Source organism: Peromyscus maniculatus, chromosome 4 (genome assembly GCF_049852395.1).
Source record: "Peromyscus maniculatus bairdii isolate BWxNUB_F1_BW_parent chromosome 4, HU_Pman_BW_mat_3.1, whole genome shotgun sequence".
Lineage (NCBI taxonomy): Eukaryota > Metazoa > Chordata > Mammalia > Rodentia > Cricetidae > Peromyscus > Peromyscus maniculatus.
The window spans coordinates 102,300,293-102,325,963 of NC_134855.1; the positions used below are offsets into that span (position 1 = coordinate 102,300,293).

Consider the following 25,671-nt stretch of genomic DNA (forward strand, 5'->3'; position numbering starts at 1 on the left):
TAGAGTGGTGGTTCTCAACCTATGGGCCTCAACCCCCTTCACAGGAGTCCCATATCAAATACCCTGTGCATCAGATATTTACATTACGATTCATAAGAGTGGCAAAATTACAGCTATGAAGTAGCATCAAAATGACTTTATAGTTGGGGATCACCACACATGAGGAACTGTATTAAAGTGTCATAGCATTAGGAAGGTTGAGAACCACTGAGTTAGAGGTAGGATTCGGGGCCTCTAGGCTCTATGAATCAGTATCTTGGGGTAAAGAACAGGAATCCATTGTTACTAGCACTCCTGTCCTGGTGATTTAATGGCTTGCTAAGTCTGAGACACACAGGCTTACTTGCTCTTTAGTCTAAATGTAGATCTTTAAAATGAAAAGAAAAAAAAGATGAAATTAAATGGCTCTACAGTATTTATAACATTCTCATTTGAAAATAAAAATGACCAAGTTTAGGAACCTGTCCTTTATTATTGGCCTGGAGAATCCAAAGGTCATGGACATTTTTTCTTTGCAGATATTCCCAAGCTTAAATTTTATTATTCGCATATGTGTGCCTCCCAGTTCTGTTCCTGTTAGCCCAGCTAACCTGCCCAGGCTGTGGGTGTTTGTGCATCTTAGGACAGGGCTGCTGTGATAACCCCATCACCAAACAACACTCAACCAACCTCAGCACTTGAGACACAGTCCCAGCAAGTAAGAGTGAAGACACTCATCTTGTACCCAGATGCAAAGTCTCCGCTAATGTCATCACTGCATGCACTAACTCCCTGAGGAACAACCTCATAAGGTCAAGGCCATGTGTCTACCCACCTGGCACAGGTGCTGCACATCTGTTGGAACTGCTTTAGTGGATGCATCCTTTTGTTTCTAGCCCTTAAGTATACTTGGTAAGGAACATCCCCTGGTAAATGGGCTGCACCAGGGTGTTCACACCTCTGGGGGCAGAGGGATGGGTATGCTCTCATCAACTTATCTGCACTCAACTTGCTCTATTCTCAGTGTTAAGGCAATGGAGACTTCTTGTAGATTTGGGGTAGAGGGAAAAGAATAACTAATATTTAAGGTTTAAAAATGAAGATGAACACGCAGCCTCTAGTTACTTATTGATCTGGTCCTGGGTTATTTTTCAAAAGCAAAGCAGCCAGCTGTGTTGACACTTTATCATCCTATCAGTGTACCGTAGCCCGATGGGCACTACAGGCAATAAATCAGAGATGACTTGAGTGGATGTGTCCTTCCCCTCTAGTTACCTTTTATTTCTTCGAAAATTAATTCATAGTAAGCATGTCTGTCTGTCGGTTTAACCTTGGGAGTCAGGTAATTTTGAAGAATGTGCTTTGTCTACCTGTGGCATGGCAAGGGAACACTGAGGCAGGTCAAATTCTTATACGACTTCAGGCTAAATGATTAGTTGCCCAGTTTGATGTCTTAGTTCATTTTATGTTTCTATTACAAAATATCTAGTTCTGGGTGCCAAATAAAGACAACAGGTTTGGTTAGTCTACAGTTTTGGAGGGTAATGGTCCAAAGTCAGGTAGCCCCACCTGTTTGGCCATTGATGACGAGCCCCTTTGTGGCATCACAACACACCTGTGAGACAGACTTAACCTGATGGCTTTTAAAAGGGATACCATGGTAGGACAAAAAACCATGGAACTCAGTGGTCAGGCCACTCTTTATAATAACCCACTCTTAAGGGAACTAACCAGGGTGCTGTGAGAATGACATTAATCTGTTCTAAGGGTCTTGCCCACCACCCAGGGACCAGATGAACTCCAATTAAGCCAGCCTCTTAGTATTTCCACCTCCTCTCAGATGAGGTCACTAGGGGCCAAGCTCCTAACTAATGAACTCTTTGGGAAGACACTCAAACCATATCCAAAACAGCATGAGAAGTCCTGGGTCATGTATGACTAGGAAAGAATATTCATGTATGATATGATGGAACATCCATGTGGTTCACACAACTGGCAGATAAAATTCCTTGTGATAGGTTCTTTGTACCCTTGTTACTTTGCAGCCAATGTTAAAAAAAAAAAAATCCTAGAACTAACCTAGCCTGTCTCAGTTCTATATAGCAGTTACTCAGACTTCCACTGGGAGAGCACACAAACATGTGTGCTCATTTACCAACCAAAACAGCAGGAGAGAACCTCACCAGTTAAATCCACCATGCTCCTCTGCATCTGAGATAGTGGCTCCAACTTTTGCCAAATAGAACAAAAGGATTACCAAACGTAAACCGCCATCAGGATCAGAAATGGAAACGTGGGCACTGCAAGGTCTACTTGTCCAAACTCTTCCCGCAGGACATGTTTTTTCACGTTTTAGCTGAAGTAGCTAAATCCTTAAGCCCAGTGAATCAGCAAAGATGACTCACTTGCAGTCGGCCTTGGCAAGGAACTCTGAACCTCGACAGAGAGCAGCTCTGCCTCCTGGAGACACTTTGGGAAGATGGGCAATTTCTGGGAGTCATGGAGTGTGACATTTCCCAGCCACGGCTCATCTCACTCCCAGTGTTTTGGAAGCCCCTGGATGTCCCTGTGCCCTAGAGAATTGAGAAGCCCTGCCATTCTATGCGAAGCACAGTCAGCAGATCCTCACTGGCATCTCGGCTCTGCGTCTTCTCTGGTGTCGTTTTTTTTACCTGTCGAGTAGATGCGATTCAGTCTACACAGTCTTCACAGTCCAGAGCCTCTGCATCGATACTTACCAATACTTTTACATCTATGGAGAGTCCCAGGACAGCAACGTCATTAGTCGTTTTCAGTCTCCACCCCTAATTTCCAGACTGTGAAAGCTGCTCTCCCCTGGGTGGAGGAGGAGTAACCCAGAAGGTTTGGGAAGTGAGGAAGCTTTTAATGGCATCACTGAGAAGCCTGATTCAGTAGGACCAAATACCCAGCAATGGTGTGGGCAGGTTGCTGGTAAGTGAAGATCTAAAAATCTCCTCATCAAAGCCTTTTATAGCAGCATTAAGCCAGGAGCCTCAAGAAATGACACAGGTCAAGTCCATGCATTGAAAATCTGGTGAGATTGCTGACAGCTACCTTCATTCCCAGGGACTCTGAAAAGAATAAGAGCAACGAGAGATCAACCTCTCTGTCTCCCAGGGAAGCTGAAGTTCTGTTTGATTTCCATGAAGCTCCCTGGAACTGCCTCTGTACCTAACATGAAGCAGGAGTAGAGTAGGAAACTCAGCCCATCCAAATCAGTCAGCGTGAAAGTCACGGAAGAGTCAGCCTCAAACTGTTGGAGCTCAATTTGTCATTAGTACCATTGGCCTGTTAATGTCATTCTCCCATTCTCCATCTCTTGGCTCAAGCACATGTCTTAGGAACTGTTTAGAACCAGACTCTAAAACAAGAATTTGGGTGTCCATGACTTTCTAAGGAAGTCCTAGGAGACAGCAGTAGAGTTGGTCTTCAGGGAACGAGAGGAAAACGCAACCTGTGGTTGACCTTCAGACAAAGGCCTGGCCCCAGCTTGACCCCACATGAGAACTCTGGAGCCTGGATCATCCCTCCCAGTCTGTTCCCTTGTGGATGCAGGGGCTGGGCCTTCTGTATGGCTGAACTCTCAGTGGTGAGCCCTCCTGATGTTCTGTAAGCTCCGGGAAGACTCTGGGCATTCTGCAGCTGGCATCCTCAGAGAGTCCTCCAGAGAAAGCTCGGGCATGGCCCTTAGAAGTAAAAGAATGCAGACACCGAGGAATGGCACCTGGGATCATTATGCAGGGTCAGATGGCATTTGGACAATGCTCTAAAAAGTCCACTGCCATTTCAAGGCTAACCTTCATGCTTCAAACTATCCTGTCTTCCTCTTTCCTCATTGAACAGCCACATATCAGAGTAAAATAGAGAGCTGTCATGTTCCCTTCTGCCCAGGCGCACCAGTAGTTTTACCCATGCTCTGTCTCATATGCATCATGATCCATATCATATGCATGAGTCCATCCATGACCTTGCAGCCCAATCTCAACCCCATGCACTCACTGAGTCTTTTCTCCTCTTGCTAGGTGTCCACATTATCACAACACAATAACCGAAATCTCCTGAGTGCCCGTCTGTGCTCTAGTTTATGTACTTTACCTGGTTTAGCTCATTTAGTGCTCACAACAAGCTCATCATTCAGTCAAAATTATCATTCTCATTTTACAGAGAGGACAACAGACACAACATGATGGTTCATCTTCCTCTGCTAGTCAAGTATGCCCTGCTATGCCAGCCAGTGGACTCATCATTCCTTGGCTTATAGCATGATATATACTGTCATACTGTCATCAGACAAGTAATTAGCATAGGAAACAGAAGCTGTGTGGTGGTTCCAGCGGTCGAGTGGAAGGAGGAAGAAAGTCAGATCAGTCTGATTTCACCCCCACAGTAGCCGCCTTCAACAAAGGGATAAACACAGTTGTGATGAGTCTTCCTCTAGATAGCAATAAAGTGCTTTTAAGGGCTCGTGCTAGAAAATGGAAAACCATAGATGACATAGATATACATCTGCTTCAAATCTTGCTCCCTCTATAACCCATTCTTTGCATGGAAGGGAGAATGCTTTTTAACTTTTCTACAGAACAACATGAGGATATCAGTATCTTGCACTGAAAATTTTTTAGTTTCTCAAAAATGGTCTCAAAGTGAATGAGGATGCCGAGACCCTGAGGAATTGCCCCTGCATTTTCTCCCAGCTCATCTGTCATCAGGATCCTGGTCCCCATCCTGTCATGCAGACCTGCTTAAGTGCCTGGAAGGGATGTTCCCTGCCTCTATACCCTCAGCCCATCTCTCCCTGTCCTCTGGAATGTTCATGTGCTCTGCCTCATCTATGTCACCTGAAACTGAGTTCACCACACCTGCTCCTCATGCCTCACTTCATATACCCTGCATTATTGCAAGATGTAGTGATCCTTCATACTGTGACAAGAGTCACACATGCATGTTCCCCTAACTCCAGGTACAGTCACTCCTTGGTCTCCATAGGGGCTTGATTCCAGGACTCCCTACAGACACCAAAATCTGCAGACTTGCAAACCTTTTCTGTAAAATATTTGCATGCAATCTGTATACCTTCTTCCATATACTTTAAATCATCTCTAAATTAGTTACAACATCTAAAATTACATAAATGTTATGTAAATAGTTGTTAGTCTATGTTTCTTAGGAATAACAGCAAAAAAAGTTTGTAGATATTCAAAACAGACACTGTCTTTTTAAAAGAGTATATTTCAGTGTGTGGCTGGTTAAACACATAGATACAGAATCTTTGGAACTGAAAGACTGACTGCATTTACCCATGCTGCTGCATTTATTTCACTGCCTTGCATAGTTTTAGCCTAAAGGAACAAGACAGAAGGAGTTATTAATGACACTGACCTGGGGAGCTGTAGCAAACTCTTTACAGCAGAGACCGTGCCATTTGTTATCAACACTATGAAGAAAAACAGGCATATAGTCATCCAATTTGTATGTAACAGTTAATCATCTGGGGTTAGCAGAATGCTAGCTGTGGAAGGAAAATAGAGTTCACTTTTCAGAGATTAGGGAATGATTTCATCCTAAAGCTGAAATGTATTATGGCAAATGCCAGGTCATCCTCCAAAAAAACACCACTCTATTACCAAAACAGGACGCTGAGCAGAAATGCGGTGCGGAAACGCTTAAGATGCAGAACTAGCCAAGAGACAAATGTGAGTCAGCAATGAAGCACCATTACATAAAGAAATCACAGGGAAATTCATGTTTCCCAGACGCATTAAATGAGCTCTGATGTATTCAGCCGGGAAGGGAATTTTACCTTCGCCGTGGCCTGAGCATCTACTTTCTGTCACCCAGTCACGGGCTAATGAAATATGTTTGAGGGGAAATACTGGAGCAAATGAGACAATGTAGCAGAGGCTATAGGAAGGGGCTGTGGGCCCAAACAAGGCAGTCACATTACACTTTAACCTGTGTTCCAATTAACAACCGCTGTGTTAATGAGCACTGTCTCATTCAGATTTTATAACTTACAGGTTAAATATTATTATTGCTCTCATATGATTTTTTAAAACAAGAAGGTAGAATTGCTCTTTTATGTTAGGAAAAGGCCAAAGAGAGCTTAAAATTCTAGTTAACAAATCACTTTTCTCCCAAAGATTTTTTTTTTTAGGGAAATTCTTACTCATAGAGAAGAAAAATAATTCTGGTCTAAGCCTAGGACCAAGCCCATGGCCTAATTGTCATGAGCTATAACAGTTAAGTGACTGAGGTGAATGGATATATAAATGCAGACAGCCATAAAGTGTTTCGATGAGTTATTGCTAAGGTTGTAAAACATCTCTCCCTAAGAAGAAAATGGTTAATCTTCTGCCGGGCAGAGTCAAAAGAATCAGCTCTGCAGTTTTGATGTTTAAATGCTTGTCAGTAAAATATCTATTGATAATATACACAAAATAGGAACATTTCTTTATTTAAAATTGCATGTATGTTATATACAGTTAAATGTTATCCAACATTTACAAAAAGTAATTTGAAAATATACACCAAGTATAGACAAATATGATTTCAGGATTTTCCCCCCTCTATCCCAATAGAAAGGTTTTCATGGTGTCAAAGTGACATTGAAGACCACCAATTAAGACAACTCCTAGCTGAGGATTCCTTGGAGCTTGAAGAAGTAAGAGAGTATAAAGTGATGGGAAGGACTGAGAGAGAGAGATCTGGGCATTAGGAAGTCGTAAGATTTATAACGTATGCCCAAGTCATCCTCTTTCCAGGCAGATGGAGTTCAGAGGCTCAGTGAACTCTCCACTCAGGCAGATCAAATTGAGGTTCATATCAAGAGTGTGAGGGGATATCTTGTAACCCAGATGGCTCTATATGAAGTCAAGATTCTATGTGAAGCAAATTCCCTAAATTCCCTAATGAGGTCTGGGAGCAGAAGAAAAGACATGATATGGAGCTTCGTAGGACCGTTGATGCATGATATGTGACATAAATGAACGCAATTTCTCTAGTGTGCAGTTGCTCTTCAATGCACATGCCACTGATACTCCCACTCAGAAGTGCCCTTTAACTAAAAATGACTGGTAGAATATTTGCCTGAAGGCCTGTGTGTGTGTGTGTGTGTGTGTGTGTGTGTGTGTGTGTGTGTATTCTTTGTTTAGGGAATAGCCTCAAGTTTTTTTTTTCTCCAAGTCTTTGAGAAGCTGATAGCTTTTCATTCATAGGTTTCCTTGTTGAAGACAAGTGAGTAACCAACAGCACAGATTCCACAGGGTGTGGCACTGACACACTCACTTATCAGTGTTGACATCTGTCACTCTGGTGATGGTTATTGGGTTTAGGGGAGGGGGAAGAATAATCAAATGAAAATCGGTTCATCTCTTTGACTTGATCATTCTCAGATTCACTTTTAACAAATGCCGCCATAGGAAGTGTCTAGTTTTAAAGGCACACCACCTAGAGTATTTAAGTTTGCTCAGTAAATAACACCATTCTGGTGGCATGAAGTAATTAGTCAACCAGTTGACCATATGTGGTGGTATTGTTTTCCCCAAAATATTGTGTACCTTAATAAACTTATCTGGGGTCAGAGAACAGAAAAGCCACTAGGTAGGCGGTGATAGCACACACCTTTAATCCTGGCATTCCAGAGATAGAAATCCCTCTGGATCTCTGTGAGTTCAAGGCCACATTGGAAATAGCCAAGCATGGTGACACGCCTTTAATCCCAGAAAGCCAGCCTTTAATCCCAGGGAGTGGTGGTAGAAAGCAAAAAGATATATAAGGCGTGAGGACCAGAAACAAGAAGAATTTGGCTGGTTAAGATTTTGGCTGGTTAAGCATTCAGGCTTTTAAGCAGCAGTTCAGGTGAGAGCCATTGGGATGAGGACGCAGAAGCTTCCAGTCTGGGGAAACAGGACCAGCTGAGGAAATGGCAAGGTGAGATAGCTGTGGCTTGTTCTGTCTCTCTGATCTACCAGAATGGACCCCCCCCCAAAAAAAAAAAAAAAAAGGCGCCCAATGTTCGTGTTACGAATTCATGAAAAAGCTGTTTGCTGTGGCCTTGTGAGCCCCAGCTCAGGCCCAAGCTACACTCAGGCGGTTGTGGTGGCGCACCCCGGTAGGATTTGCTGAAGGAGACAGAGGCAGGAAGATCCCGAGTTTGAGGCCGGCCTAGGAGGCTTGGGAGAAGCTTCGGCCCGGACTGAGCCACAAACAGTGGTGGGACCATGGAAGCAGTGGCTACTGCTCCACGTTGCCAGCTCCTTCTCATCATGTTGGTGACTGTGGTGATGCTGCTACCTGGGACAAAGGGTTTACTGCTGCTGGTTCAGAGAAGAATTGCCAGGACCATCGTGTTACAAGAAAGCATCGGCAAAGGTCAGTTTGGAAAAGTTTGGCAAGACAAATGGTGGGGAGAAATTGTTGTGAAGATTTTCTGTTCTAGGGAAGAATGTTCATGGTTCCGAGAGACAGACATTTATCAGACTATGATTGCTCCAAACCACAGAGGAGGCACAAAAAAAAAAAAAAAAAAAAAAAAAAAAAAAAAAAAGTCTGCATGGAACCATGACCACACCTAACAGCAACTTTGAAATCTTCAAAAAGATGACAGGATCCTACAACGATGATTCCACATGGACTATGATAAAGCCATTAAGCTGAAAGATCTGCTTTGGACTACAAACTGCTTAGGACAATTTTGAGATGGCTAGCTGAGATGATACAGCCTGACAGACTACTCAAACAAGGACTTGAAACAAGCCCCGAACTTTTCTATTATGCAGAGACTGGACAAACGATACAGGACTTGATGATTAACCCCAAAATTTTCTTTTCAGGATTCCCTAAAGATATCTTCACCCCTAGAAAGCAAAAAGAAAAAGAGAATATAGATATGAGATAAATCATTGAATCTACTCTGAGAGAAAAGATAAAGAAATAATAGGATAAATAGGTAGATCATTGAATCTACACTGAAGAAAAGGGGGAAGATATAAAAATGACAAAAGGTAGACTATTGAATCTATTATGAAAAGAAAAAAGTGAATATGGATATAAGATAAAAAGGGAGATTATGGAATCTGCTTTTAAAAAGGAACTACTTGTTTTAAATAAGATAAGTAATGAAAAAATTTTGGTCTGAGTTTATCTTTGTTTAGGGAATAGCCTCAAGTTTTTTTTTTCTCCAAGTCTTTGAGAAGCTGATAGCTTTTCATTCATAGGTTTCCTTGTTGAAGACAAGTGAGTAACCAACAGCACAGATTCCACAGGGTGTGGCACTGACACACTCATTTATCAGTGTTGACATCTGTCACTCTGGTGATGGTTATTGGGTTTAGGGGAGGGGGAAGAATAATCAAATGAAAATCGGTTCATCTCTTTGACTTGATCATTCTCAGATTCACTTTTAACAAATGCCGCCATAGGAAGTGTCTAGTTTTAAAGGCACGCCACCTAGAGTATTTAAGTTTGCTCAGTAAATAACACCATTCTGGTGGCATGAAGTAATTAGTCAACCAGTTGACCATACTGACCTATGTTCCAGCATTTTTTTAGTCTGATCAGTGATAAAAGCTCAGCTCTGCTTCTGTCCACTAAATTTTCTAAGTCAACTTATCTTTCATTTCAGCAGTTGCTATTTCCCATGACAGTCATGTGCTCATAACATTTTGGTTGATAACATATTACATAAGTGGACCTGTGGAATTATAATGAAGCTGAAAAATTCTATTGCTGAGGGATATCTTAGACAAGAGAATATCTTAATGTAATGCATTTAGTGTTTGCAGTATAACCAAACCCACTTGCTGCCACTTGTATAACCGTCAATATAATAGCTACATTACTATGTTAATCTGTGCACTTATGATAGTATTTCTAGTTATTTTATATTATTCTCCTCCAATGCATGTGTCTTCTACTTTTACTGTAAAACAGTATGCCATGTCCTACCCACTGCAGCTTACATCATTTCTTGATTGCATCCTTTTCCCTTTGCTGGTTTTAATCATACGTTGTTTGGTTCATCAAAGCCTTAGGAGAAGTAGGTTTGATTCTGAATGACCCCCAAAGGTGCTGCTCATGTGTTTAGGATGTGTGGCCTTGCTGGAGGAAGTACGTCACTGAGGGTGGGCTTTTAGAACTAAAATCTAGTTCGCTCTCTGCTTTGTGCTTATGGTTCAAGATGTGAGCTCTTGGCTTCTGTTCCTGTTGCCATATCTGCTGTGCTGCCATGATGGATTTCTACCTGCCTGGAACAGAAGCCCAAATAAAACCTTCCTCCTTTATGTTACCTTGTCATAATGTTTTGTCACAGCAGCAAAAAAAAAAAAAAGTAGCTAATACAGATACATTTCTTAAGATATTTCTGTCATTAATCAATGTATAACTACAAGTCTCATCGAGATGATCTGAGAATATATGCTGTGACGTCTAGCCAAATGCTGAATACGTAGTAAGTGTTCAATAAGTGCTAGCTCTCCTCTCATCTCCATTGAAGTATTTCAAATTTCTATTTTGTGCTAGTTTGGGCTTCCCACACAGCTGTAAGGAATACTAGAAAATCCCTGTATAAAGCAGGAAGGAACAATATTAAGTCAGTAGGCCAGCCTAGCTGAAAGTCTCATTTCACCATCTTTCAGTTCCTGAACATAGCATCATCTCTTGATTTCTTCAGGTTTTTGTGTTTCCTTCATATTCTATTTTTACTTTTGACATATAGATTTTATGTAGATTTTGTTAAATTCACCCATTTCAGTTCTCAGTTATAAATAAGAGTTTTTATTTGTAGTATTCACATATTTGATTTTAATTATGTAGAAATAAGATTGCCTTTTGTGTATTGATAATGATCATATGACTCAACTAACTATTCTAGAAATTTTGTAGCTCCTTGGAGATTGTCTATGTAGACAGTCATCTCCTCTGCCAGCAGGGGCAATTTCATTTCTTCCTGACCACTTGGCATGCGTTTCATTTCCTTTTCTTGCCTTGTGGAAGTGACTGGAACTCCCATTCTACATGAATATGACTGCTCAGAGCAGCGCATTATCCCATAATAGTCTTTTATGTTATGCATGTTAACTGTTGGAGTTTTATAGACGTACATACCAAACTAAGGAAGTTTCCCTTCATTCCTACTATACTGAAGGTTTTTGAGACCATAAATTGGTGCTAGACTTTGTCAAATGCTTTTTCTATATTTATTGATTGTGTGATTTTTTTTTCTTTAGCCTTATGGTATAGTATATTATACTGATTTATTTTTGAATATGTAACCAGATTTGCATACTTAGAATAAATTCCACGTGGTCATGGTGCATAATTTGCTTGTATATTTCAGGCTTTGATTTACTGAACTTTTGTGGATTTTTGCATCTTCACTTTATGAGAAATATTGGTCTGTAGTTTTGTTTTGTTGTGCTGTGTACTATCTTTGTTTGTGACAATATAACAATGCCAATCTCATGAATCAGTGGTGATGTGTCCCTCTGTACCTCTGTGAGAGATTTTGTACAACTGGTGTTAACTCTTCTCTAAAGGTCAGTAGAAGTCCTTAGAGTTCACTCCTGGCTCCACCAGAGGCCATTTGATTAAACATTCCATTACATTAAAGCTTGAGAGACTATTTTGTTTGTGTGTTTCATTTTGATGAAGTTCAGCAGCCTGTAATTTTGAACTCTACTCATTCTAAATTGTAGTATTTATGAATACAAAGTTTTGGATTCTTTTATGGTAGACTAGGTAACGAGCCCCAGAGTAACCCATGTCCTAATTTCAGGAACCAATAAATGGTAATACCTTATATGCAATGAGCTGCCTTACAGATGCGGGGAATTTAAAGTGTTTGAAATGGAAAGGTTACCCTGGAGGGTAGTACATGCAATCACAGGCGTCCTTAAAGTAAGGAATATGTAGACAATTTGGCAAGTAGAAGACAATGTGATAACCTAAGTAAGCTTTCACGATGGAAGAAAGGGCCATGAGACAAGGAATGGAGGGAATGAAGGCAAAGAAACCAGAAGATGGCAAGGGACTGTATCCTTCCCTCCAGTGAGAAGTGTAGAGAACCCATCTAAGGTCTGGATCTCCAGAACTGTAAGAGAGTAATTGTGTCCTGCTTTAATATGTGCTCAGAACTCATGGTAAGTTAGCAGCAGTGGCCATTGGGAAGGAATACACCCTCACTGGAATGTGTTCGGTGTGGATCCAGTGGGATTTTAGTGATGTACTTGTGGTGTTGATGACGGATGTCTTATCCCCTGGGTGTTTGTCAGTCTTGCTAGCATCTTGTTAAGCTCATTGATATTTGTAGAAAGTGGTTTATTACTTATTTAAATAAATAAATTTATTTATTTATTTGTTTGTTTCTTTGTTTGTTTCTTTGTTTGTTTGGTTTTTCAAGACAGGGTTTCCCCTGTGTAGTTTTGGTGCATGTCCTGAATCTTGCTCTGTAGACCAGGCTGGCCTTGAACTCACAGAGATCCACCTGGCTCTGCCTCCCAAGTGCTGGGATTAAAGGCGTGTGCCACCACTACGCGGCTACTTATTTAATTTTATATATCACTTTTCTACCTTCAATTTCATTGATTTTTATTTCTCTTTTGGGTGTTTTATGCTTGTTTTGGGATTTATTTTGCTTCTGTTTTCCTAGTTCTTGAGATAGTAAAAGAGAGAAATTGGTTTCAGGCATTTCTTCATTTATATTGTGAATGTTTGTTTCTATAACATCCCCTTTTCTTGCTGGCTCCCACCACATCCCACACAGTTTGATATGATTTATTTGTTTTTATTCAGTTCTGTGTCTTCAATTCTTCTTCCTTTGAGTTTTACTATTTGAGCATGGATTATTTGGAAGTCTGCTGTTTAAGTTTCAATTATTTGGAGGTTTTTCCCTCATCTTTCATTTATTGCCTTCTGGTTTCATCCCATTGTAGTCAAAGAAACCATCCTCCATTTTTGTAGAAACTTAGGTTATGGTGAAAATACAGTCTATGTTGAGGTGGGTCCCGGCAGTACTACTTCAAAAGTGCAGCCTGGGATTCTGGAGTAGGACACTCACTCTACATCTCTTGGATCCTGCAGGTTGATTCAGATTTCACAGAACTTGGTTGACGCTCAGTGTCCTGTCAGTCGCCAAGAAGAGGCATTGACATCTTCAACTGTAACCACACATTTGTTTTTCTGTTCCCCTCTATCAGTTCTGAGTTCAGGTTGCTTGCTGGGGCCACACTTACCATTGTATCTTCCTCATGACTAATCCCTCGTTATCTCTAGAAAACCTCATGGTTCCCAGCTGGAGATTCCTGCAGTTCACTATGAAGAATGTGGTAGAAAACAAGAAAAAATAGGGAACTTGCCACCTAGTGAGTCCTGAGTCCTGATGTCCCTTGCTGTCTGCCTTCTTTGTAGTCCCTGTCCAAGCTACTCTAGAAAAACACCAGGAGGATGGAGCAACTAAGGGCATGAATGGGGCAATGCTGAGGTCACAGCTTTTTTCAGATCCCCAAGAAAAGAGAAGGCACATCAACAGCTTGGTATTGGCCTTAGTGTTGGATTCCAGTTGCCTGGTCCCTGCTCCTGAAATGGCTAAGTCAGAAGAATGTTGTGTCTCCTAAACATGAGGACCAATGTGTGGGGGATGTGTCTTAAGATATCACAGTTGGCTTCTCAAAGACATGCTCCTGACTGGGCCTTATAAAGTCTCAATGACTTGACTGGACCTGGGAAGAGTAACCTCTCCCAAGCCAGAAAGGGTTTATTAGGTATTCAATTGCCATAAAAGACACTCGACATATGAATATACATAATACTTGATTGCTTAGAAAGAAGCACCTCGTGAGCAGAGCTTGTGACTGAGATCTGAAGTTGGCAGCAAGGGGACTGAACCTGTAACTCGGGGAATCTGTGCTAGGACTGGCTAACGCTCCACAACAGGACATCAAAAGGCATGGTCGCAGTCAAGTGCCTATCCTTAGGCACAGGTCAACCACCTCAGTAGGTACAGTGGCAGTGTTAGGCATGTTTTAACTAAACCACAGGCTGAGTAAGAGTTGGAAATTCCATCCAGGTTGCCAGTGTGAATAAGAATTGCATCTGACCAAAGGTTAAAACTTTTGCCTAGCCATAGTGATGCAGGCCTGTCTGTCGTCCCAGCTACTCAGTGGGCTGAGATTTAAAAAAAAAAAATCACAAATTTGAGCCCTGCACAAGCAACTTAGTGAGACCCTATTTCAAAGAGTATTGTAAAAGGCTTGGAATGAAGAGCAGTATGAGAGCTTTTGTATGGCAGACCCCAGGTTCCTGCGGATATTGCTTTGCTCCCCAGACACATGCAGATGAGAAACGGGTTTGACTGAACAGCCAGAGAACTGAGACACAGGGGTGTTCTGAAAATGGGCTGTGATGATGGTTGCACAGTTTTAAAATTTACTAAAACATCATCATAAACTGTAAGAGTAAAAATAAAATTATAGAAGTAAAAGTGAAGAATCACAATACAATTGAGCGTCAAAGCACCATAGGTAGTCTGCTCCATTGTGGATTGGGGGATTTGAAAACTTTAATTCTACCCTGAAAATATTACTTTGATCGCATCCGGATCTAAATAAAACCATAAGGATTCGGGAATGTGCCTCTCTGTCCCTGGTGAAATTTTCTCCTTCCAGCAGGGATTGTGGTCATTTCCTAAATTTTCTTACCTCAAATTTCTCAGCAAGTTGGCCCTGTCTCCCTTGGCTAGAGCACTCTCCGGGCTCCCACCCCTGCAATTACCCAATGTCCTGGGCATAGCCACAAATCTGTTGTGATTTCACATGTGTGGACATCAAGAACATCTTATGAAGACCGGGTGTGGAGGCACATGCCTTTAACCCCAGCACTTGGGAGACAGAGGCAGGTGGATCTCTGAGTTTGAGCCCAACCTGGTCTACAGGGTGGATTCCAGGACAGCCAGGGCTACACAGAGAAACCCTGTCTCAAAAAAACAAACAAACAAAAGAAAACGAACAAACAAAACACCCAAAGAACATCACATGGTCAAAGCTGAGTTTCTCTTTGACCTCGATGGTCAAAGGAGACATTCTTTTACTCCACTGTGGTTTGTGGTTTCCCCCAGCAACTCTGTACCAGGGACGTGGAGGAGAACCTGGTCTACGTGGTTCTGTCCACTGTAGCCCTGCCAGCTGATGGTGCCTATAGTATAGTATAGGCCCACAACCCGGTCCTCCACACCATGCATTACAGGCACAAATCTCCTATGAACATTTCTAGCTGGTCTTTCCTTGTTAATAAAGTCACCAATTGTTTTTTTCACCTCATCCATATCCAGGCTGGGCTGTGAGCTATGTGGACATACTGTGATTAAATGGTGACTGAGCACTGGTCAAACCGTGAGTGGTGATGGCGGTGAGTGGTGGACATACAGGCTTCGGAGTTCATTTTTAGTTCTGAACAACTTAGCTTGTGGCCCAGAGACTTGGTTTGACAGATTCTTTCCAAGGCTTGCAGTCACCTTGCCGGAGTGTGCCCCAGGGCTTCTCACATACTCTTGTTGAATATTGTAATGTTCCTTCCACTCCAAACAGTGTCTGCCCCAAAGCAGTCTGGCAGGCGTAGGACTCTGACTCTTTCAGCCTTCTGCTCCTGCTCAGCTCCTCGTTTGGTCGAGAATCATGGACAGGTGTATGGCTGGGCCAACCACTGACCTGACGACGGGCTCAAAGCCAGGTTAATGTTTCCATGAGTCACCTAGCTGATACAGAACACAGCATTTCCCCTAGAGCATTGCATGGTAGGAGCCCTCCTTGGTGTTCAGGGAAACAGGAGGATTTCATCCCGATCTCGTCAGTCACCAGCATCTTACAGCTCTCCAATGGGAATAGTTTTCACCCTGGGAATTGTAGGCCAGGCAGTGAGCCGGGGTAATGCTGTAATGAGCCTTTGGGAGTAGATACTTTGAGAGAGTTTTTCTCTCAGGCTCTTTCAAAGCAAGTGAATAAAAGCAAGAGTGACCTAATGCAAACTGTCTTTTCTGTCTCTGACTCCATTGCCACTCTCTCAAGGTCATCTGGTGCCTTTGCACCACTTTTTTTTAGGGTAGATTTATTTTATTTAATTAAAATATAATTATACCATTTCTTCCATAAGTAATATATCACTAAGTATATTAGTAAAATATAATTGTACTACTTCTCCCTTGCCTGACTTCCTTTTCTTGTTTATCCTCTGCTCCTCCACATAAATGAATCAACATATAAACTCGACCTGTTGAATCTGCACAGTGTTGTGCATGTTTCTAAGGCTAAGCACTAAATATTGGATAGCCAACCAGGGAGTTCATCCATGGTTAATGCTAATTAATTCTCCCTCCCTGCACTTGTTAATTTCCTATATCTCTTCATTGGGCGGGTGGGACCCCGTGAGATTTCCACATCTATGTTGGGATGTTACCTATTACTGGAGTTATTCAGGTTTTGCTGAGGCAGCCATGTTGTTGAGATTTCATGGGTATAGCTTCCCTGTCATAGCTAGAAGGCATAACCCACAGCAGCCTGCCTGGTCCTCTTACTCATGATCCTTCTGTTACCTTTTCCTCCGTGGTCCCTTAGCCTGGAGTATCACTTTTGGTAGTCTCCATCAGTGACACACACTTCAGCCCAGTAATCCAGCCAGTGCCTAACGAAAGTCCCAGAGAGTACACAAATCACAGGGTTTTCTTACAATACCTAGGAAGTGTGCAGTGTTCAGCAAATACTAACTGGGATGCTGTCTGAGCAGAAAGGCTAGGTTGCCAGCACAAGCAGATTATCCACCGAGTATGCACTGGATAAGCAGATTTGACAGAATGTGAATAGGGGTAGAAATCTTACCTTAAATTTAATTTGATGGCTCTTCATGCTGCCCATTTCATAGTTTCTTTTTGCTGGAATCAGACAAAAAAAATTCGGTTTCACAAACTTCGAAGTAACACGTTCATCCCAGTATCTTTGGGACCCTTCAGAGAAATGTCTTTGTGGTGTCTGCTGGGCTGCTCTGATTTGTACAGTAGTGTCCCTGTGAAGACTCTGTAGGCTGTGTACTAAAGTGGGTAAGATGAGTCACAACATGAAACCAAGGCCTCCTGGTGGAGAGTAGATTGAGGATTGTTGTACAGTGTTTTATACACTGATTAAACCTAAGGTTTTTAGAATGGTATCAGAAGACTCAAAGTCATCCCATTAATAAAACAGGTCCCTTTTAACATCACAACAAATGTGTATGAATCATTTATACAATTTTTTTTCTGTCAAACGATGTTTGACAATAATCAGATGATAATGAAATGTATAATTAATAATAAAAATGCCAACATCTGTTAGCTTGTTATTACACACTGATTTTTTTCAGTGTACTATTTCAAATGTGTCACCATTAACCTAATTTATATTAAAAATCTGCTAAATACAATCTGTTGTCATTAGTTGTTAATTTGAGTTGGCACATGACACCACAGAGATGATTCCTCTCTGCTCACCACCCGACTTCTCACTCTGTTCTAACCCAAAAGCCCCTCAAATGTGTCTAAAATCAGCTGCCTCAGATGTCCTATCAGCAGATGGACCTGGCTAGCTGGCTGCTGCTATCAGCTGTGAATGATCAGTGCTTGAGACTGAAGCCGCAGCATTTGGTCGCAGAAGATGTCTGGCTCATGGTTGCAACCCCTTCTGGCTGTTCTTCTGTCCAGCCATCTGTATGTCTTCGACAGCTCCTTCATAGTCATGTACAGTGCCACCTGGGACCACGGCCACTGTTCCAGCAGGGAGGACATGGGCCCTGCTCACAGGAAGTGTGATCTTGTGTTTGGTTTTAACCTGTATAGACGGTAAGGCTCACTGAGGGCTTGAGTACAGATCCTTTCCAATAGATGGCTTCTGGTGACCATTTTCCACACATGGAAAACCCATCTGCAGTGTTAGTTTGGTGTGCCTTCCAAAGCCAGAAAGTGAGGGAACAGTCAAAAGAAACACAGCGCTGTGGTGCGCCAAAGGAACACCAGACATGACTGGAGAAGACTCCAATGGCCAAAACTGGATCAACTTAAGAAAGAAAATAGAGGAGTAAGCAATCCACAAATCGATAATGCTAGAGACAAATGATTGATGACACTAATACATGGGAAATAAATAAGAGCCCAACAACCATGCAGAATATTTGAAATGATTTGCGCATGTTCACCACTCCTGGGGAGTGGGCAGAAGTCCCCACTCTTTCCCATGGCTAAGCACAATAGCTTCCTTTCAGAGAGCACAGCATGGAAGTGGGAAAAAGGTAACACAATGGTTTAGAGACCAGCTGAGCTCTTCCTCTGCCAGACAATCAAGGCCAACGTTAGCAGTAGTGCATCATATCAGTGCTGAGTAACTGACATGACATGATGCAAATGTACCTTGAATGTGGGGTTGGTCTTTCTGCCAAAAGCTCATGGTTGCCATCTTTTTTTTCCCCTGACCTTAATAGAAAAAGGAACAGATATTCTAATAACAAAATTAAATATTGATGAACTTGACTTTTTATTTTTTTAGTCCTAGTCTTATAATGATAAAAGTATATAAATTTTAAAGGAGGGACTTTTTCCTTTAAAAAAGTTACTGGATTTATTCAGTGTGTGTGTGTGTGTGTGTGTGTGTGTGTGTGTGTGTGTGTGTGTGTGTGTGTGTGTGTGATGCTTGTGCATGCACGTGCACATGGTTCTTATGTGGGGGCAGAGGACAACTGGTGGGAGTCGGTTCATTCTTTCCACCCCATGAGTCCTAGAGAGCAAACTCTCGTCCTGAGGCTTGGGGGAAAGCACCTTTGCCCACTGAGTCATCTCACCAGCCCAAGAGATATATTTAAACAAAATATTCTGAAATAAGTGTTCTTCAAAAACTGGTGAGGTCATCAAAATAAGGAAAAGGAGAATAGCAAAGGCTAGAACTCGAACACAAAACCACTGCATGTGACCTTGTGTCCAGGACGAGATCTTAGAGCAGAGAAAGATGAGGTAAGAGGAGTGGACCTTTAGACTACAGATGTTGACTGGTAGCCACACCTTAGAATCACGAATTACCAGTAAGGAATGCACTATGCTGCTGTAAGTTGTTACTGATAGGAAGGGAAGGTGCAGGTTATGTAGGAAGTGTTTGCAATGGTCTTCTAAAACTCCCTGCATGTAGAACATTGCTCCCAAAAAGTCTGTATTTTTAAAAGAACTCACAATTATTTTTCTTTTGTGTGTGTCTGAAAAACATTTTTAATTTTTTTAATTTATTCATTTATTTTATATCCCGACCAGAGTTTCCCCTCCATTCTCTTCTCCCATTCCCTCCCCCCATTTTTCCTCCTCCCTGACCCCAATCCTCCTCTGTTTATATTCAGAAAGGGGCTTAGTCCTACTGCAACTTGATATGTCGTGCTTTGTTGATACCCATTTTTTTTCTTTTAAGAAATATTTGACATCAGAGGCAATTCCCTGTCAGCTAGCCGGAGCTGAGGCAAGACTGCTTGTATGATTCCTCACACCACTGGCAGGGAAAGCCCTGCACTTAGACTGGGCACAGGCAGCTTAAAGGGACAATAGATGGAGATATATAAGTAGTGTCCTGTTACCTTCAACATCTTGGTATCTTATGGATACCCCTGAGACCATGTCTGTCTTCCTGTGGAGTAGACCTGTGAAAGTGTCTGTCTAGAGCTCAGACAGTTGTCCTGTGTGCTAGTGAAACCGGTAAAGCCCAACAACCCTGATGGAGCTTCTGATGCATTTCGGACGTTTCCTAGCATGAAGGGGCTTATTAACAAGATGAAAGTTCTACTCGTATGTGGTTTAGTTAGTGTTTTGGAGGTTTTCTCCCTGTCTTATGAACTGAGGGTTATCAGTGAGCTTTCTGACTTGTCACCGCTTAGAGTTGGAGCAAAGTGAGGTTCCATAGTAAACTGAAGTGAGAGCTAACAAGTCGCAAAACATCCTAACTATGTGCACTCAAAGGAATGTGACATTCATGGTAAATATGGCCACAAGCAGTCTGGGAAGACGGCTGGAAATTACTTACCTTTCGTTTTACAGAGATTATTTCTGCAGCAGAAAGCAATAACCTTATTATACACCTCCACATTCCTTTATAATCAAGAAACCTCAGAGCCATTCACCAATTATTCTTCATATCTACAGGGCTCACATTTCTTGGTAAAGGAAGCCACTGGTGATAAAAACCCAGTTCTCAGCAGTCGACCTTTCAAAGCCAAGTTGCATGGAGCAGAGTTGGAAGAGGGGCCCTCTGGGTTAACACAACAGACACTCCTCTGCCTTGTACCCTTCCCACGGGACCAGCTGGCTGGGAACTGGGAGAAATAATGAATGGTCATGAAAAGCATCAGGGGTAGTAGGAGAAAAAACACTTCCAGAAATACCATGGCTTAGGCAGACATTGAGAATTCCCAGAAAATCTTCAAGATGCAAGGCTGAGAGAGAGTGGAAAGAGGTTTGTTGGCAGAGGACCTAACTGTGAAGCCTGGATAGCGATCAGTGGCTGCTACGTGAGGTCTTAGGACTCCTTTCCTTACTCTGCACACCACCTGTCTGTATGTGTTTGCATCACTTTCTCTCTGCTATTTTCTCTGCTGTGGACCACTGGCCTGAAGCTTCAACACCCCTCCCCCCAATAATCCCTAAACTAGATTAGACAACCCCCTGTGGTGGATAGGGTTGTGGGTGTGCTATGCGACAGAACAAACATTCTGTGCTGAAGTGGTTGGTTTCTCATCAGTTCCTCTGGCTAGTCTTGATCACCAAGGTTCAGCACCATGGCTGGAGCAAGGTAGCTACTTAGCAAATGTTTTTTGAATGTGTCGTGATCTCTTTACCCAGTCTTCTTAGTGGAGCTAACCTATCTAACTGATAATGTCACTCAGCTCATTCTATAACTTAGAAACAATCTGATGACCATCATTGCTCGTGTATAGGATATGCTATGTCCTGATTAAAGTGGATTCTGAAGCATTCGGTGCTGCCAAAAAGCCCTAGTGAGATCCAACAGAAATAGAGCCTCTGGGCTAGAAAGAAACAGGGATCCCTACTGCTAACCCTTTCTTTACAGATGACTAACATGAGGCATAGAGTTTATGTACAGTATTGGTCATTCAGTGTCCAATACTCTTTCTTCACTCTGTCACCGTGTAAAAGGAATAAAGACAAGCATGTATACGCTCATATCACTGCTGAATACATGCTGTGTGTGTAGCTAGGTGCAGGCCGTGCGCTCGAGGGCTTCTCTGTCTGGTTACTAAAGAAGTCAAACCCCCTTCCATGGAAATAATGCAACAATCCAAGGAGAGTTAGGAGGGAGTGATTCAATCAAGGGCCAATGAAAACACCTCAAAGGAAATGCTGCCATGGAGCAAAAGGCATGGGAGGAGGGGTCGGGAGGGGGGGAGGGGGGTAAGCATGAAAAGCTGGCCTAGAGGAAACTGCATTCCAGATAGAGAAAAAGCAGGCCAGAGAGGCAGGAGGCGTGGGGGCTGCATGTGGTGTTACCCTGTTCTCTTGTAAAATACTTCCGCTGTGGAAAATGGGGAGGTCTCTAGATGGATCAAGAGAGACAGAGTGAGAGATGGAGTGGAAAAGGGGAGGAAGGAACAGACCAGGGCAACAATCGGAAGAAAGACAAAGGAAATGGACTCAGGGAGAATGAGAGGCAGAAACAAGGACAGGGACAAGGTTTATTCCATCATCCAAATGCCAGGAAGGATTCTCCATGCACCCAAGGAGGGAGACTGGAGTCGCGTCAGACTCTAACTGTAGGAGGATTGCTTTCTGTGGTTACCTCACTTGCATTGACAAGTGGCCCAGCCACACACAACTGTGTGAAAAGGCTCATTGCTTTGCAGGTCTGACTACTCTTCTCTGATGGAGAACATATTTTGAACTAATTATTATGAAGTTGGTTCTTCCAGTCATGTAACTCATCAAGAGCCGGTATTTCCACTGCTCTGGAAGATCTGACATATGGAGGGAAATGCATGTGTCCACTGAGCAGGCTCCCAGTGTCTCTGGCAAAGCTTCTGACTCATGTTTGAAAGAGGACAGGTGAGGCTTAACTTTGGGCTTCAAATGCAGAACCGACTGGAGAGTACTGCATGATAGAGCAGGTCTTCCCGTGTGTGCCCTTCAGAAAGATCCCAGGAGCTTATTAACATGCAGACTCCAGTTGAGTTTATCATGGAGCCTGAGGTTCTGCGTCATCACATACTTTGAAGGGATGTTGACACAGCCCTAAGCAAGATCGAGAAGCTTGGCTTTGAGGGCAGCCAATTAATCCTCCTTTGTCTAGACGAGGGCGTGCATCCCCTTACACCTGGGGAGCTTTGAAAAAGCGCCTATGTCAAGTCAACCCCCAGTGTTCCCGCTTTATATGCTGTGAAATCATAAGACAACAAAAGATTCAAGGATCAGGATTCTTATTCTCATACTTAATATTTACTACTTCAAATCTCCCAGACTTTTAAAATAATTTACAGGCCCAAAATGTGTAGTTGTTAAAGGAGAGAAAGGGGCGTGGGAATGTTAAGTGTACACACAATGCATGTGTCAGAGATAATGTCCTATTCATTAGGTAAATCTACTGAAATACGATGGACTCAGGTTGCCTGACCTGCACATTCTGACAGAATTAATTCTAGTTTTCTGCTCATTCGCCATCAAGATGCTGCAATGGTTTGACCACGTTCCCTCTACAATCCAGGCTCTGTCAATGGGACGGGACCAAAAGTCAAAGTCTTCAAGGGGTGAGGGTGGCAGAAGGAACTCTTCTGTGTTAGTGGAACTTGGTGTCAACATCAAGCAGCTTGATAGAAATGGGAGCTTGCTCTCTCGCCTTCTGCCTTCTTCCATGTGAGGATGCAGGGAGAAAGCCCTCATCCCACACCAATGCCAGCATCTTGTTCTTGAAAGCCTCAGCCTCCAGGACTGCAGGAAAACAAAGTCCTGTTCTTTCTAAATCACCAGTCTTGGGTGTTCTGTTATAGCATCACAAAATTGATTAGCAGGAAGGGCTCTCCCACGGCAAGTAGTTTGTGCTAGCAGGTCATAGGGACAACTGCAGGAGATTTAAGACGGCTCCCATTCAAACTATAGGTATTTTCTTTGGAGAACTGGGTCTCACAAGACCAAATGAAGCTTAGGACCTCTAGTACAGGGACTAAAATTAGAGAAATGGAGTTGGTTTTTTTTCCCCAGGCACACAGCTGATCTGCTTGTCTCTAAAAGGCAAACACAACTGTTTCCAAGACAACAAAGGAGCATCTCCCTCTGGAGATGTTGTCAGGAGCCTGTTTGCAGGGTCACAAGCGCGAGGGGGATGAAATTCACTCTAAACTGGTTGGGTTCCAAGCCCTGGTTCTCTGAAGGCAACTTTGAGAATCCAAGGAAGAGGGACAGAGAATGGGACCAAACCCTGCGATGTTCCAGCCCCTGTACTGGAAACGTCCTCAAGAAAACAGTACAGTGCAGAAGGAGAACCCTGTGCCTTTCTCTACTTCCTCCCATTTGTCACCCTCCTGATGCTGCCATAACTGTATCAGCTGTCAACTGCTGCCATACCTTCCCCAACTGAGAGGATCACCTCTCCTCTCTGAAGGTACCAGCGTAAGCACAGATGAAAGTGGGTGCTTTGCAAAGCACCCAGGAAGCAGTAGCCACTTCCACAGGGACTGCTTGTCTAACACTCCCCAGTCTCTGTTTCTAGGTTCCTCTGTGCTTATATAGACTACTTTACTGCTTTTTTAGACACATTTTAATTCACAATAATGGGCACAATACTCCTCACAGAGTATGCATGGGAGTTTATCCCACACCCAATCAATTCCCGAGTGGACATCAGCCCAGTGGCCTCTCTTCCATTCCACGGTCTACCTTGTGACAGAGTCAGATCCCGTAAGCAAATCACTCAGTCCCACAAGACTGTTGTCGCTCATTGCAGATGCTGATTTCAGTCTCTAGCTGTTTCAGTGCCTCTGATCAGTTGCTTATAAATGTAAAGATCCCACAGCCTACTTTTGGGGCTCAATAAAATCACCAAGGCAGATCAAATAGCTCAGGGAACCATTTTATATATGTTTGCTTATTTATGATAAGGCATTTTATAAATGATACCAATGAAGAGCCAGGTACAAGTGACACACAGGACACTGTACATGGCAAAGGAGAAGGGACTCCCATCCCTCTGAACATACCACCCAGCAGGGAGCTCCCTGTGTACACCCAGCAGGCCACTCGGAGAGGGTTGATTATATAGGCATGATCAATTACATCATTGGTTCTGGGTGCCCATCTTTACCTTCAGACTGCAGGAGGTAGGGATGAGTCTAAAACTCTAATTCTGCCTTGATCTTTCTGATAGCCAGCCCCATCCTGTATCTACCTATGGACTCCTCACTCAGTGGTCTCATTCACATACAAAAGCACAGCCTCACTGCAGAGAGCTGAGAGTGCTAGGACTCATAAGGCAGGCAATAGATGCAGAAAAATGTGAGTGATCCACATCCGCGCTCTGTCATCCCATCTGAATCCTTTGAAGTCATAGGACCTACTAGATGTGAGTATCAACTGAGCACATTGAGGAAGATCTACATTTTAAACTAAGAGAAGGGCACTTCTAGAGAAGGACAAGTTGGGATAACCGTTTCAAAACAGAGAACATTTCCTGGCATTACTGTATTTGGAAATGGAGGATGCAGCTATGGAGGGATTTGTAGTTTCTTTCATAGTCCAAGGCCTGAGTCTACACAGAGTTAAATTCACGTGACCATATGTTTATGGTCTAAGGACAGGATGACAGAAGCAGCCTGAGTTCAAACCTCAGAAGAGAGAAGAGCAGACATGCTTATGTGAGTAGGGACTGTGTATTCACAGTCACTTGGCCACTTTGTCCCCTTTGGTCACGTTTGGCTCTAGCTGAAAAGTGTGTATCCACCCAGCATCTTCTTTGATAAGAAACTACATTAAACCAACTTTACCAAATAAGAATGGAGTTTTGAGAGATTGAAAGCAGTTGGTATTTGGGTTTCCTATAGTCTTCAGCTCTGACTAGCAATAGTCAACTAAGCCATGGTTAATTGTTAGGCAGCCTCCACCCTCCACAGCTGGCTAAATCCCCAGGTGATTTTCTTCTCTGTCATCACCACTGACTCAAAAGCAGGTACAATTTTTACCTTGACATGGGTTTTCCAAAGATAAGATGCAGCAGCATGCATAACTCTTGTGGTTACAAGTCTCCCAGGAGAACACTGTTTGACTATAAAGTGTACTTCACCACATAGTAGGCTTTAACTGTCAGGATATAGATGCCCTGTGGGGTTTTTTGTTTTTTTGTTTTTTGTTTTTGTTGTTGTTTTGGGGGTTTTTGTTTGTTTGTTTGTTTGTTTGTTTGTTTGGTGTGGTGAGCTAGACTTCCTGTGGCTGACCAGGTGTTACCGAAGTTCACTGTGAACTAACACCATTGTAGAATGGCAGTTGCTCATTCTTCAGGCAGATGGAGGACCTGGTAAGCATTGGGGGTACACTTGGAAGAGGGTGAATATTTGTATGCATGTGCAAATGTGTAGTCAAATATATTCCCACACTTTACAAGACATATTGATCATTTAGTGACAAAGCATACATGT

The 25,671-nt window shown here is 42.7% G+C and overlaps 1 protein-coding gene and 1 long non-coding RNA gene across 15 annotated transcripts in view; one reads left to right on the forward strand and one right to left on the reverse strand.

Annotated features, from left to right (window-relative positions):
• The window catches only part of Sema6d (semaphorin 6D), a 569,376-nt gene that overhangs the window by 408,339 nt on the left and 135,366 nt on the right, over positions 1-25,671 (forward strand). The gene's annotated exons all lie outside the window — the stretch shown is intronic.
• LOC121828808 (uncharacterized) overlaps positions 1-25,671 on the reverse strand; it is a 49,599-nt gene that overhangs the window by 16,157 nt on the left and 7,771 nt on the right. The window contains exon 2 of the long non-coding RNA XR_013050709.1: positions 16,863-16,915. This is a non-coding gene — a long non-coding RNA (uncharacterized LOC121828808). The remainder of the gene's footprint in view (positions 1-16,862; positions 16,916-25,671) is intronic.